Source organism: Polypterus senegalus, chromosome 7 (genome assembly GCF_016835505.1).
Source record: "Polypterus senegalus isolate Bchr_013 chromosome 7, ASM1683550v1, whole genome shotgun sequence".
NCBI classification, from domain to species: domain Eukaryota; kingdom Metazoa; phylum Chordata; class Cladistia; order Polypteriformes; family Polypteridae; genus Polypterus; species Polypterus senegalus.
The window spans coordinates 82681606-82697495 of record NC_053160.1 but is presented as its reverse complement, the minus strand read 5'-3'; positions in this window follow the sequence as shown (position 1 = coordinate 82697495).

The following is a 15890-nucleotide window of genomic DNA, read 5'->3' as shown; positions in this document are numbered from 1 at the left end:
CAGTGAGGTCACTATTGGCTGTAATTTTAGCCCCTTCAAACCACATGGCATCAAGGACCAGGATAAAAGGAGAAGCCAGAAGTAAAGCCATTATTTGATTTTTTTTGGCTTGCTAAGAAAAGGAATTCTACCATGTGGTAAATGTTTCTATGCAAAAAGGGAGTCCTAACCATGAAAATTAGGAAGTCTGTGAAGGACTCATTATTATTATAATGATTTACAGAGAGAAACAAAAGTTTCCTATATGTATATGGAACACAGGCTACAAAAAGTATTATTATAAATTTATAAAGACGTCTCTAACTCTGTACATCCTAGAAAGAATGATTTGACAAGCAAATGTGGCTCTGAACTAGTGATGAGTGAAACAGTTAAATTTTAATTCACATACAGTTTCATGAAGCTGACACTAAAACTTGTTTTCTAGGCGATTTTGTAATTTCAAAATACAAAACTAAAAAAAGTTTTGTTTTTTTTTTTGCAGTGGAAAACAAGGAATATTATTCCTTAAATCCTTATTCACATTTCTAACTTACATCACCACAAAGGGAGCAGTGCTTTTTTTTAAAAAAATGTGCATATTTTCCATACAAAGACACACCAAAATACACCACCATTCACAATTGTCTTGAAAGGAATGAAGAAGGAAAGAAGTCTCTCGATTCCTTCAGAATAGGTTAAGGATAGGAACTCTGTACAAACACCATGGAGTTTCAAGTTTGTTTTCAGTCTCCAATACATCTTTAGGATTGTGATCGCCAAGATTGTCCTTATCATTGCCCATACTACCAGAACACATCTGATGGCTCAACAAAATGTATACGTGTGACAGGAAATGAGTCCAGTGATTGTTTTTATCACAAGAGATGTTTATTTAAATATTAAATAACAGGCAGATGTGTGACTAGCTAATGCATGTAAATGCTTCAGTCAGGACTAAGGTCATTTCTTCTTGTGTCCATGAAAACACATTTCACTGGATGTGAAACATAATTTGTTTTGAAAAGTTTTTTTTTTTTGGACACGAATTCAACTTTGCAAGAACGGTTTCACTCAACACTACTCTGAATTGCGTGACTAATTCATTTCAAAATGGAAAGTCTGGTGCATTAATATGGACTTCGGTTGAGTGAGCAGCTCAGTGCGGGAACACCATAAACAACTAACTTAGTTATCTAAATGACTTACAGACAGGTTTGTCCCTGTCTTGTGCCCTGTGCTAGCTGGGACATCCTCCAGCTGATCCCCACCACCCTTTTCAGTCTAAGCGGGTTAGAAAGTGACTGACTTGCAGATATTTGTCCATGCACCCCATTAGATTATGCTTAATACTCTTTTTCAAAAACATGGTGTTACTGCTTTGTTCATTCTTACGAACAAATAATAATTAGATGACAGTGCCTCTGGAAAGCAGACACCTCCCATTGAATATTTCTCAAGTCAAATTAATGCATATTTAACTGAAAATTTGTTTTCTCCATACATCCATCATCTGACAATTACAGTATCTGGGTCTTGGTCGAGGGGATAGCAGTTCTCTGCCACTTCCTCTGGGGATAGTGAGGCGTTCCCAGGCCAGGCGAGAGGTACTGTATAATCTCTCAAGCGTGTCCTGTGAAAGCCCTGAGGTCTTCTTCTGGTTGAACATGCCTAAAGCAACTTCCCAGGCAAGGGTCCAGGAGACATCCTAATCAGACGCATGAGACATCTCAACTGGCACCTTTGGAGGAACAGCAACTCTACCTTGAGCTCCTTCCAATGTCTGTGCTCATCACCCCGTCTCTACATCTGAGTCCAGACACCTAGTAAAGGAGGCCAATTTCTGCCTCTTGTATCTGAAGTCCACTTGTTTTGGTCACTATTCAAAGTCTGTGACTAAAGATGGGGGTAGGAACATAGATCAGTCAGTAAATTGAGCCTTACCTTTCAGCTTAGGTCTTTCTTCACAACAACTGACCGGTACAATGTCTACATTGATCCACATGTCATTCTGCTGCTACCTTCTTCCCTTACTTGTGAACAAGAACCCGAGATACTTAAACTACTCCACTTAAGGCAGAACCACATCACCCTTTGAGAACCATGACCTTAGACTTGGAGGTGCTGATCTTCATCCCAGCTGCTTCACACTCTGCTGCAAACTGCATCTGTGTGCATCTGAGATCATGGCCTGATGCAGCCAATCGGACCACATCACTGCCAAAAAGCAGAGATGTGATCCTGAGCTCATCAAATTGGACACCCTCCACTACTTGGCTGTGCCTATAAATTCTGTCCATAAAAATTATGAATAAAATTGTTAACAGAGGGAAGCCCTGATGGAGTCATGCATTAACAGGACTTACTGCCACCAGTACAAATTAAGCTTTCACTCCTGTGGTACAGTAACTGAATAGCCTGCTTTGGGATTTTGTTTTCTTTCTTTAAAATACTGTAATTCTCAATAATATTAAAATAAAATATTTGCCTTCAAAATTAAATACAAAATGTATATAAAATATTAAAAATAAACATCTGAAAATGATTTATTTAATAAGAATTCACCTCCTTTGAATATCAAAATCAGTTTTCATGAAGCCACACTAATTTTTCATGAGGCGCACATGTGTTCATCTCAAATCCACCTGTCTTCAGTTGTATGACTGCACTGACTTTCTGAGGTCTCACAACTAAAACAGTAGCTAGCATTTGTAAGAGCCACATCCTTTAAGTTAATGTTAATAGTAAATTTTCATTAATCTGCTTAGCTTGAACTTGAATATTATATAACTTAACATACATAAAGGAAGATTCAATTTAACCCCCTATAAGTTATAGAAAATAAAATGTTCATAATCTTAACTCTGTGTGACAGTGGAATAGCCCATAGATTGAAGTTAAACAGCTAGAAAGAAACATGAACGGTCTGACAGATGCTAAAGGCATATAGTTTTCTGACCGTCCACTGCATAGAACAATGCCTAGAAACCTTAAGAAATTTAATGTAGACATTTAAGCAGAATATCATACGTTCCTAATCTTTCAATTTACTTTTTGCATGTACTATCAACCTTCTGCCCTTTTTTTGTGCGAACTGTTTGCTTTGAATTTCACTAAAATCTTAAAAAGTGAGGATACTTGGGCTGTGGAGTATTGTTTGCACGATGAGCCATGCTAATGCCGGAATGTCCGTCTGAAAGCTGCATTTGAACTATTTTGAAACCTTCGTTAAACATAGCTACAGCATCAGTCATGCTGCAATGAAGACCAAGCAGCTGCCAGTGACACTTCAAGATGATTTTAAATGTTCCCAGAAGCACCATGAAGTCCATTATATTAAATTATTAAAAAAGGAATAAAAAGACACAACCCAGACACTACCATGAACAGGCCATCTTACCAATCTCAGCCACCACACAAGAGAGATAATTGTCAAAGAAGTGACCAGAAGGCTGGCTACCACACTGACAGAACTGCACAGCCCTCAGGCTGATATGAACAGTCACTTCTGCAATTCATAGATTTGGCTTCTTTGGGAAAGTCGCTAGAAGGAAGTCACTTCTCAGAAAGACTAACGATTGATGTTCGTACTGGAATTGGCTAGAAGCCACATAATAAAATATGAACCCTTTTGGGTCTTTGCCTTCAAAGTAAAGTTCTATGTTTAGCATAAACTAAATATAGCTAATACTAAGTAACAAAGAACAAAGTAAGGTCAGATGAAAAAGAATAGCAGAGAATAGAAGGAATTAGTACGGATTGCAGAGCTATAAAGAAAATGATAATTCAATGCATATATAGTTTATCAGGGTTATACTAAAATGTAGCTAGGAAAAAGAAATGCCAAAATAATGTTTTTTTTAGCGGTTTTTCAAAGTGCTCCACCATATTAGTCTGGCTAATTTTTATCAGTAAACTATTCCAGATTTTATGAGCATAACAGCAGAAGGCCGCCTCACCACCTCTTTTAAGTTTAGCTCTTGGAATTATAAGCCGACCCTCATTTGAAGATCTAAGGTTACGATTTGGAGTGTAAGATGAAAGGCATTCTGAAATATAGGATGGAGTGAGATTATTTAAGGCTTTGTAAACCATAAGCAGTATTTTAAAGTTAGTTCTAAATGACATGGGTAACCAATGTAGTGACATCAAAACTGGAGAAATGTGCTTGGATTTTCTTTTCCTAGTTAAGATTATAACAGCTACATTCTGCACTAGTAGCAATCGATTGATGTCTTTTTCGGGTAAACCTGAGAGGAGTGCGTTACAGTAATCTAGTCGACTGAAAACAAAAGTGTGAACCAATTTCTCAGCATCTTGCAAAGTTATAAGGGATCTAACTTTTGCTATATTCCTTTAGTGAAAAAATGCTGTCCTGATAATATGATTACGATTTAAAATTTAGGTCACAATCAATAATTGCCCCTAAATTCTTTACCTCTGTCTTGACTTTTAAGCCTAAATTTATTTTTAATATCCTCACTATATCCATTTTTGTCAACAACAAACATTTCTGTTTTTACCTTACTTAGTTTGAGAAAATTACTACTCAAGTAGTAGTACAAGTAAGACATTGGGTCAGTGAACCAAGAGAGTCGGAGGTCATCAGGCACTATTGATAAATACAGTTGTGTGTCAAATATAGCATATATGCTATATATTTTATGTTGTAATTTGCATGTATTTTATATTTATTCTGATCATTTTCACTGATTCTAAACTCTTAATGAGTGGGAGTTTTGTTATACTTGTGACATATGGCATATAAACCTGAAACTGAATACAGAAGATGGATTGAATCCTGAGTCTCTAGGGAAACTTAAGTTAATTTTCCAAAGAAGGCATTCCATCTTACAATTTGAACATTGCGAGATCAGGAGATGTTACAGGCTACACAACTCTGTCTTACTGTCGCCCCAAACTGGACATGTATGTTCAGGTTGGCTAACATTAAAATAATTAGAATGCATAATTACTGCAATTGAGTAAACTGACAAAATGAGTAATCTGCTGAATCACTCAAATGACTACCCTGCAAAGGTAACATTTTCTCAAAAATTATGATCAAACCTAAGTGGAAATTTCCAAATACAAATGAATGTTAGACTAGTGTAAATCAGAGAGTGGTATTCAGGGAGAATAAAAATAGACTTAAAGACCTAAGTAATATGAATGATTAAGTTAAAATATACTAAGAACAGCATAAAAGCTGCAATAAACATGCATAAGAAATGACAATGTTAGAAATAGCAATGAATAAAATTATCCTTACACACAAACACACATATGTAAAATTTTTAATTTTTAATGTCCCAGAGGGGTTCTATTGGATTTAGGTCAGGCAAGCGTGGGAGCCAATCAATGGTTTAAATTCCTTCATCCTCCATTAACTGCTTGCATACTGTCGCCACATGAGGCCAGGCATTGTCGTGTACCAGGAGGAACACAGGACCCACTGCACCAGCATAGGGTCTGACAACGGGTCCAAGGATTTCATCCCGATACCTAATGGTAGTCAAGGTGCCATTGTCTAGCCTGTAAGTCCCTCCATGGATATACCTCCACAGACCATCACTGATTCACCACCAAACCGGTCATGCTAATGTTCTCCAAGGCTTCTCCAGACCCTTTCACATCTGTCACATGTGCTAAGGGTGAACCTGCACTCATCTGTGAAAAGCACAGAGCGCCAGTGGTGAACCTGCCAATTTTGGTATTCTATGGCAAATGCCAATCAAGCACCACGGTGCCGGACAGTGAGCACAGGGCCCACTAGAGGACGCTGGGCCCTCAGGCCACCCTCATGAACTCTGTTTCTGATTGTTTAGTCAGAGACATTCACACCAGTGGCCTGCTGGAGGTCAATTTGTAGGGCTCTGGCAGTGCTCATTCTGTTCCTCCTTGCCCAAAGGAGCAGATACCGGTCCTGCTGATGGGTCAAGGACCTTCTACGGCCCTGTCCAGCTCTCCTAGAGTAAATGTCTGTCTACTGGAATCTCCTCCATGCCCTTGAGATTGTGCTGGTGACACAACAAAACTTTCTGACAATGGTATACAAGATGTGCCATCCTGAAGAAGTTAGACTACCTGTGCAAACTGTGTAGGGTCCAGGTATCGCCTCATGCTACCAGTAGTAACACTGACCGATGCCAAATGCAAAACTAATGAAAAAGATGAGGAGGGAAAATGTCAGTATCCTCCACCTGTTAAACCATTCCTGTTTTGGGGGTCATCTCATTGTTGCCCCTCTAGTGCACCTGTTGTTACTTTCATTAACACCAAAGCAGCTGAAACTGATTAACCAACCCTTCTGCTACTCAACTGACCAGATCAATATATATATATATATATATATATACTTGTAGATTTGATTTAAAATGGATAAATCTGCCATTTTTGTCCATTAATCTACACTCAATAACCCATAATGATAAAGTGAAAACATTTTTCAGAAAGTTTTGCAAATTCATTAAAAATCAAAAACTGAAACCTCTCATTCCTGTAAGTATTCAGACCCTTCACTGTGGCACTCCAGATTGTGGTCAGGTACTCTGTTTGCTTGAATTCTCCTTGAGATGTGTCTAGAACTTGACTGGAGTCCACCTGAGGCAAACTGAATTGTCTGGACATCGTTTAGAAAGGCACACAACTTTGTATAGGAGGAACCACTATTTACACTGGATGTCAGAACAAAATCCAAGCCATGAAGTCCAAGGAACTGTCTGTTAAACCTCTTTGTGGTGAAACATAGATAAAGGCAAGGGTATAAAACCATTAGTAAAGCTGTGAGCGTTCCCAGGAGCACAATGGCCTAAATAATTGTGAAATGGAAGATTATATCTACCTAGACTCCTGCTAGAGTTGGCCATCCTGCATCACTGAGCAAGAACGGTCTTGGTTTGGGAGTTGACAATAAATCCAATGATCATCTATACTATCCATCCATCCATCCATCCATTTTCCAACCCGCTGAATCCGAACACAGGGTCACGGGGTCTGCTGGAGCCAATCCCAGCCAACACAGGGCACAAGGCAGGAACCAATCCTGGGCAGGGTGCCAACCCACCACAGGACACACACACAAACACACCCACGCAACAAGCACACACTAGGGCCAATTTAGAATCACCAATCCGGCATGTCTTTGGACTGTAGGAGGAAACTGGAGCGCCCGGAGGAAACCCACAAAGACACGGGGAGAACATGGAAACTCCACGCAGGGAGGACCCGGGTCTCCTAACAACGAGGCAGCAGCGCTACCACTGCACCACCGTGCCGACCTCATCTATACTAATAAAAGGCAAAGCCCTCACTGACTGACTCACTCATCACTAATTCTCCAACTACCCATGTAGGTAGAACGCTGAAATTTGGCAGGCTTATTCCTAACAGCTTACTTACAAAAGTAAAGCAGGTTTCATTTCGAAATTCTACGCGTAACGGTCATAACGGTTGACAATGTCCGCCATGTTGAACTTTCTTATTTATGTCCCCACTTTCACGAAATTTGGTCGGTGGCTTCCAAGCGCTAACCAAAACCGATGTATGTACTTATTTCGGTGGTATGATGCCACTGTCGGCCGCCATATTGAACTTTTCAACGGTCTTTGTTACTTATGGGCCCATCTTCAAGAAATTTGGTACGCGGGTTCCCAACGCTAACTGAATCCTACTTATGTACATATATATGTCCATAGCCTGCAGCTCGGTCACCGTGTGAGGCGCCGTTGGGTCCTCCATCCCAAAGCCTCCCACGTTGTTGGCTGCCTGCCTATATAAGGCCGTCCGTCGCTCCAGTCTCTACATTTCCTTCCTTGCTTCGCCACGGGAGTCACGTCTCCCTGCTGAGAACTACAGCCTTTTTATTTAATCCACGGCTTCTCTGCTGTTTTATTGTTCGTTTATTACAATTATAGTTATTGTGTAGGTATTTTAGACTTACTTTACATTGTTCAGGTATCCATTTCCTTTATCATTCCAGCCGTACCCCCATTAACATGTCTATCGAGGTGATCACCATCGATCAAACAACTGTTACTTACCGAGTGGTTTCCATGCCCGGAGATGGCACCTGCCTTTTTCATTATCTTTGTTACATATTGCACGGCCATATCAGGCTCACTCTTGATATCCGGAGGAACATTGTGTCTTATGTATTGAATGACTGGGACAGGTTCAAGGTGTGTACTGATGACGGTACAGGAGATAATTATATTACACAGGAGCACTATAAGAGTGAAATGCTTAAGCCCTTCACCTATGGTTCTTTATGTGAGTTGACGGCTGCCGCTGAATTGTTCGGTTGTCGCTTTCAAGTGTATCGAAATGGCCAAATTTTTTACACCTTTGGACAACCGCCAATGCCTCTTAAAAATCTTAGATTCACAGGTGACGATTTCAGTAGTGGACACTTTGATGTTTATGAATGTTTAAACTCTCAAAAGCTGGATGTGAAGTTATTGATGAAACCGGTTGTATACATACAACGCTTGACAGATGCCGAATGTCTCTTCAACACAAGTCCTACAAATACTGTCGTAATTGAAACAAACCATTAAACTCAAACCGATTATGCAGCAATCCAAGCTGTGAGATTTGAAACAAGATTACTGTTCACATGGCCAACTGTATGTTGCATGCTCAAGAGTAAGCTCAGCACACAGCTTGGTCATATTACAACCGGAGGGCCGAACTCACAATGTGGTATACAAAGAGATCCTTAACAAATAATTATTGGTATATTTTCCCTCAGTTTAAAAAAGTTTACTTTTCTTCTTAATAAAAATTTTAAGGCAGTACTTCGCTGCTGCGAAGTGCAGGTATTTTGCTAGTTCTTTAATAAAGTATCTATCTATCTATCTAAGCTTCAAAATTATTCTGTTGAGATGGAAGAACTTGTCAGAAGAACTAACATCTCAGCAGCACTAAATCAGGCGTTTACGGTAGATAGAGTGGCTAGACAGAAGCCACTCTTGAGTAAAATATTCTATGGTGTGATGAGACAAAAAGCTGCATGCATTACGTCTGGCAAAGACCAGGCATTGCTCATCATCTGCCTAATACAATTCCAACGGTGAAGCATGGTGGTGGCAGCATTTTGCTTTGGGGGAGCTTCTCTGTGGAAGGTACAGAGGAATTGGTCAGAATTGAAGGGAGGATGAATGCAGCTAAACACAGCGTGCATGTGACCTCAGACTGGGGTGATGGACCTATCGCATGACACTGACCTAAACCATAGAACCAAGGCAACTCTGGAATATAACTGTGGAGAGACCTGGATATGGCAGTTTACAGATGCTTTCCATCCAGTCTAATGGAGCTTGAGGAATCTGTCAGGTAGAAGAGGATATACTGCCCAAATCAAATCTTGTTGTACAAAGCTTGTAGAGACTTACCCAGGAAGATTCAAAGCTGTAATAGTTGCCGAAGGAGATTCAACATAGTATTGAGTTAGGGGTCTGAATACTTATATGAATGAGAGATAACAGTTTTTGACTTTTAATAAATTTGCAAACCTTTCTTAAAAGATGTTTGCACTTTGTCATTATAGTTGTTGATTGCACGTTGATGGTAAAAAACTGAAAATTTATCCATTTAAAATTACTTCAACAACACAATAAAGTGTAGAGAAAGTGACTGGATCTAAGTACTTTCTGAAACCACTAGATGCAGGAGAGTTGCTTAATATTCCTTTAAATCTGTATTTTAGAGCTTTTATCGGTGGCACCTCTGCAGGAGAATCACCTCTTTCAACCTTCGCAAACATATGCAGTTTTTAATATCTGGAAAAAATTTGGGATTAACTTGCTTAGACATCTTTATACAGACAATATCTATGCATCCTATGAACAATTACATTCCAAATTTAATATTCCAGCTACACATTTCTTTCACTACCTTCAAATTAGGAACTTTGTTAAACAGAACCTGCCCGATTTTCCTCATCTTGCATTCTTGTTCATGCCGGAAAAAATATTGCTCATATGTTATTGCACCAAATTAACATTATTCTGGACCAAAATTTTTAATTACCTTTAGACAGCCTTGGTGTCACAATCCCTCCTAACCCATTAACAGCTTTGTTTGGTGTTTTTCCAGATGGGTTTAAAGTGGAGAAGGACGAACAAACTGATTGCATTCACTACACTTTTGGCATGTAGACTTATTTTGCTAAACTGGAAGAATCCTAACTCTCCTCTTTTAAGTCAGTGGGAAACCAATGTTTTATACTGAAATTGGAAAAAATGAAATACTCAGTTAGAGGATCTGTACAGATTTTTTTCAAAACATGGCAGGATCTATTCAATAATATTTTAAAATAAGCTTTTAAAGCACTGAGGAAGCAATTATTTCTTTTTCTTCTCCATTCATCTCTATTGCTTATCAAACTCATCAATTTAGGTATGTTTACAAGCCTTAAGTTTTACCCCATTGGCCATGCTCTCTCTCTCTCTCAGGGGTGGGGGTCAACTTGTTCTCAATCCTACTTTTTGTAAAAATGGATTGATTTGTATGGAATGATTACAATGAAATTAATAACAAAAAAATATTCCTTAAAATCTGTATTTTAGAAAAATAAGACACCCTTTGTGACTTTCCATAGATTAGTGCCATTCAATGAATTACCAAATCTAATACTAAATAAATGCAACAATAAAAATAAAAGAGTACAAATAAGTATTATTCAGCTCCTCAAGACAGCTTAGCTGGCACATAATAGTTCAGTTGTGCCGATATCTCACCCAGCCATGTTTTAAAAGGTGGAAGGGGTATCATCAAGTCATTATTTGTCTGGATTTCTGTGAATGTAGTTTCCACATTGAATGCATTTTCTCACAATTATCCAGAACACTTTTCACAATTTACCTGGAGACATTCTGCTGGACTGTCATTTTCTGTACAAGAGCAAGAGATGGCCTTCAGAACAGAACTGCTGCTGCGTCTTTTTTTTTTATAGCATATTAATCAGAACAGCATACATTACAGCAAATGCCATCTTACTAAAACAAAAAGGAATATGAATATAATGTACCCTGATTTGAAATCAACAATTTTTAACACAATGAGATTTTTATTGCTCTACTTCACTGCTTGGTAGATAATGTACAGTATGTATAAACCTCTAACTGCTTTTTATCTGGTAGATAAATATCTCCCACTAATTTATAATGAATTTTCCTTTTACCAACATGCAGCATCTTGCACTATCTTGCACTTTGTTTTGACCTGTCAGTATTAGCAATTCCTCCAGTACTGGTGGTACACTACTGGTCAAAAAGTTTTATAACACCTCCGTTTTTTCAGTTTTTATGGTAATCCAGTTTAACATCTTAATGTTTAATGGATTCAAGGCCTACAACAAATGAACAATGGCAATTAAAAAAGTAAGTCAAGGAATCATTAAGTGTACAAAATGTTATTCAAAGTTATAATTCATCAAAGTAGCCACATTTTGCTGATGTAACAGCCAAACTGTGGTAAACTTTTTGATTCAGAATGCCAGTCTCTCTGTGCAAGTCAACAGCAAAAGTACCCCAGACCAGCACACTTCCTCCTCCATGTTTGACAGTTGGTGTCACACACTGAGGAACCATCGTTTCACCAACTAAATGGCATACACAGACCCTGCATGATGAACTGAAGATTTCAAATTTTGATTCATCGCTCCATAAAACTTTCTTCCAGTCTGCAGTAAGTCACAACTGGTATTTCAAGGTCCTTTTTGGTCCTTTAAGGAATTGCTTTCTCATTTCCATTCACCCTGTCAAACCTGTAGCACAAAGGTTCCTCTTCATAGGAGAAACTGAGACTTGCTTTTTTTGACCACTGTTAAGCTTTTGTGTTATGAGGTGCCTATCACGCAAGCTGGTGACCCTCAGAAACATCTCTGCTGACTGGATTGTGACTTTGGGTCTGCCAGATCTCTTCCAAATAGAGATAAACACATTTACACTAGCATTCAAAAGTTTGAAATCAGACAGAAATGTTAATATATTTATATAAATGAATACCTTTTTTAAAATCAAGATAATGATTTACATTTAGCCAAGACATTACTAATGGCATTACTATTATATGCTTGAAATGACTCATTTACAACATATTTTTTCACATATGATGGCAAAGTTCAACTTTCAGCAGTGTCCTAACGATAAACCCTCTTAGCTCATCTTTAATAAATATTTAAAAGCTATTTGGCTACTAGAGAAATCTTTGTAATTGTGGTAGCACAGATGTTATGTACAATAAAGCAAGTAAATTGCTTTACTGTAAGCCCTGAGTGACTCATTCATCCTTGACACTCTTAATGCAATTACACAAAAATGTTTATGGGTAGAGAAGTGTTGCTGTATTGTTAGATATGCTCAATAAGAACGTTATGTTGGAAGTACCTTCAGTATTGTGTTTTGTTGTTTTACAAGTAAGAATATATTTGCAAGTAAAAGCCACACTCTGAACAAGAAATGTTATATTTTCACTATCTTCTTACCTTGTACAGAAATGCAATTGTGAGGCGAAAATACTTTGAGAATCTCATTATATATAGGTTGTAAAAAACTGTAAAGTGATTAAAACAAGCATTTTTACCTGTGTGATACATGTTTGTAGAGTTTAAGCTAATTAAAATAATTATAAGTGGTAAATTTGTTTGACAGCAGGTGCAATTTAATATCTTTAAAGACAAGGTTCATGTGTTTATATGTTAAAGCATGTCAAATCAAATACCTCATGGCAACAGTTAATTGTAAAGAGTGAATGGCAATAATACTAACTTTCTGATATAATCGGTTAACACCAAATGAGAAAGCCTTAAAGACTATGTTTTACCACTTTGTCATTTTTAGGTGTGTTGCGATCTTCATCTCCTATTTGTATTTAATTAAAGTACAAATAATAACTAGGTGGCAACATTTAAAAAAACAAAAAAGGGAGATATCCTTTGCTCCATGTTTATCTTATTGTGATCATAAGAATTACATACAATTTGCTCTGAAATTACTTCAGGCACCTCCTGACTCATGAAAACCTCAAAATATGATATACTGTTTAACTCATCTTGAAGTCTAGATATGCAAGATGTTGAGCTTTTTGGGGATCCCCCCTATTTTTGACCCTCTAGACTAGAAAAAAAAAATAAATAAAATTTAGACTGTTCTTGGACTATATTTTGTGGAGGAAATTGTACCCTTTTGATAAAGAGTAAACCAATAGGTGTCGTAGCAAAACAAATCAGAATGGCATGAAGTTGTGCACGCCACATCAGCTGGGACTAGGAGTTCACCCCCTAATGATATATGAGGAATCAAAGCGAGTGTTTTTCACAAAACTTCAAAAAATTGCGGTTTGGTAATAGAGGCATGTGGAGAGTCATTTTATGCTATTTCAAGGTTGCTAATCAAGAATAACAGCCACTCCCAGAAGGTTAAAAATGACAAATTTCAAGCATAAGCAGTTGGGGTATCATTTTAGACTATTTTAGTCAGTGATTATGAACATGATATTGTTCTTAATTCTTTATTGGGGATTTAGCCCACTATGGACCAGTATCAGAGGGTGAAAAATAATACATTTCTGTTACATTAAGAATATTTAAATGTGTGCTTCAATTTAAACGTTTAAATATAGGATGTAGCCATTGTTGTTTATGTATTCCTACCTCATGAAGTAATCATTAAATAAAATAAATAAATAAATAAATAAATAATTTTTTTATGAATAGGGCAGCTTATATAATAAGATAGCAAGTCCAAATTAGTGTAAGAAAATAGATAGTGATAGATAGATACTTTATTAATCCCAAGGGGAAATTCACAATAAGAAATACACTAAGAATCTTGTAATCTGTATGATGTGTGTGCTAATATTTGTGGTAATTACATTATTCTCCCTGGAATAGTAATTATATTTGAGATGTTATTTTCAAGACCTAAACTGGTATATACTGTACAGTGGCAATAAGTTTGTGACCCCTTTGGAATAAATATATTTTCTGAATTAATTGCAATATATAAAAATGTGGCCTAACTTTTAACTAAGTCACAATAATAGAACAAATCATTTTGCTCAAATTAGTAAGTGACAACTTCACGTCAACACTGAATATAATATTTAAACATTCACAGTCCAGGCTAGAAGTAGTCTGTGAACAAGTAGGCTGATGACTTCGACAAAAGCTAATGAGATTGGGTGTTCCAATCAAAGAGATGAGATTGAAGGTGAGGAATGGAGAAGCCCTGCTCTTTACAAAAAGCACAGAAAGTTTGGTTACTGATATAGTCTGCTTTTCACAAGAGAAATCTGTTCATACAAACCACGCCCTAAATAAACCAAATATCAGAGGATTTTGGAAGAAGAATTATAAAGTAGCATAAAGCACTAAAATTTCCCAACAGTATCTTGGTTTATCAATCAACAAGACATACTGTCTAAAAATGGAAAAAATTCAGTACTGTAGCTACTCTCCAATGGGTGGTGGTCATCCTGCAAATTTTATAGCAAGAGCATGACTTCCAATGCTGATGGAGGTGAAAAACAACCAAAAAGTAACAGCAAAGAAGCTTTATAGATCTCTTGTACTTGCCCAAGTCTCTTTTTATGTTGTTCTGCCATAGAAAGAAACAAGTTTTTACAAACAGGGCTTGGGAAAAGAAATTTTACCAAAAGTCATGAAAAGTTCATTAACTAAAATACAAAGTTGATCTGCCATCAAGTCTAAAAATAGGTTCAGAAAATCAAAGTCAAAAGAATCAAAGCAAAGGATCTTAACCAGGAAAACGGTGAACAAAAATTAAAAGTGTTTTCTGTTCAAAAACCCTGGAAATTACTGAGCTGACCTCTATCCGGTGACATCACAGGTTGCAACCTCTTTTTGTCCTGCATAGCAACATGATAAGCAGCAGTACATAACCAACCCCAAAAAGGCAGTGTCCATGGAAAAACAAAATGGCCCTGTAAAAAAAGATCTTAAAATATTTAACACCATTAAATGAACATTATACAATATGATTAAGCAACATTCAAAACCCTTAAAAGGGCCAAAAAAGTCCATTACAGAATGTAAAAAAAGCTGTAAAAATGCATAATGAAAGTAAATGGTGTTCATGGAAGAACATCATGGAGGAAACCTTTGTTTTACAAAAGAAACATTGCTGAATGTGTGAAGTTTACAAAAGACCACATTAGTTTTCCACAGTATTTCTAGTTTTATGCACTGTTGAACTCTTTCGCAGAAACATGCAATGCTATTTTTGGAAGAAAAAAGGTACGGCACACCAACACTAAATTCTCATCTCAACTGTAAAACATTGTAGAGGGAGCATCCTGATATTGGGCTATTTTGTTGCCTCAGGAATTGAATGGTTTGATATCATACAGAAGAAAATTTAAAACGTATGAAAAATTTTACGGAAAAAGTCAATGCAACAGTCCATTTTCTGAAGATTAACAAAACAAGCTGGTCGATGCAACAATACTATGACCCGAAACATTGAAGAAAATCAACAACAGAGAGGCTTCAAATGGAGAAAACTGTTTTTCTGGAACAGCCAAATTAGTATCCATAAGTCAACCCGATTGACATAGTATAGTATTACTTGTAGAAAACCCATCAACTTCAAAGAACTGAAACAGTTTTGTATGAGGTCAGATCAGGCGAGGTTGTGGCGCATGATACAGAGTATTGCCGCACCCACCGCATGACGAAACAGCTCAGGATCCTGGTTGGCAACTCCCCATGCAGACACGCAGTTCAGTCCCACACCCCAGAAATGATGATCTATCTGCCGCAGCCAGGTGTCCCATTTTCCAGTCAGTTGGGATGATGCCAATCTCCCAAATGGATGCAAAGATTGCTTCAATTGCCAAGAGGACAGCCTTATCACGAGAAGTTCATCCAGGATTTCACAGATCCC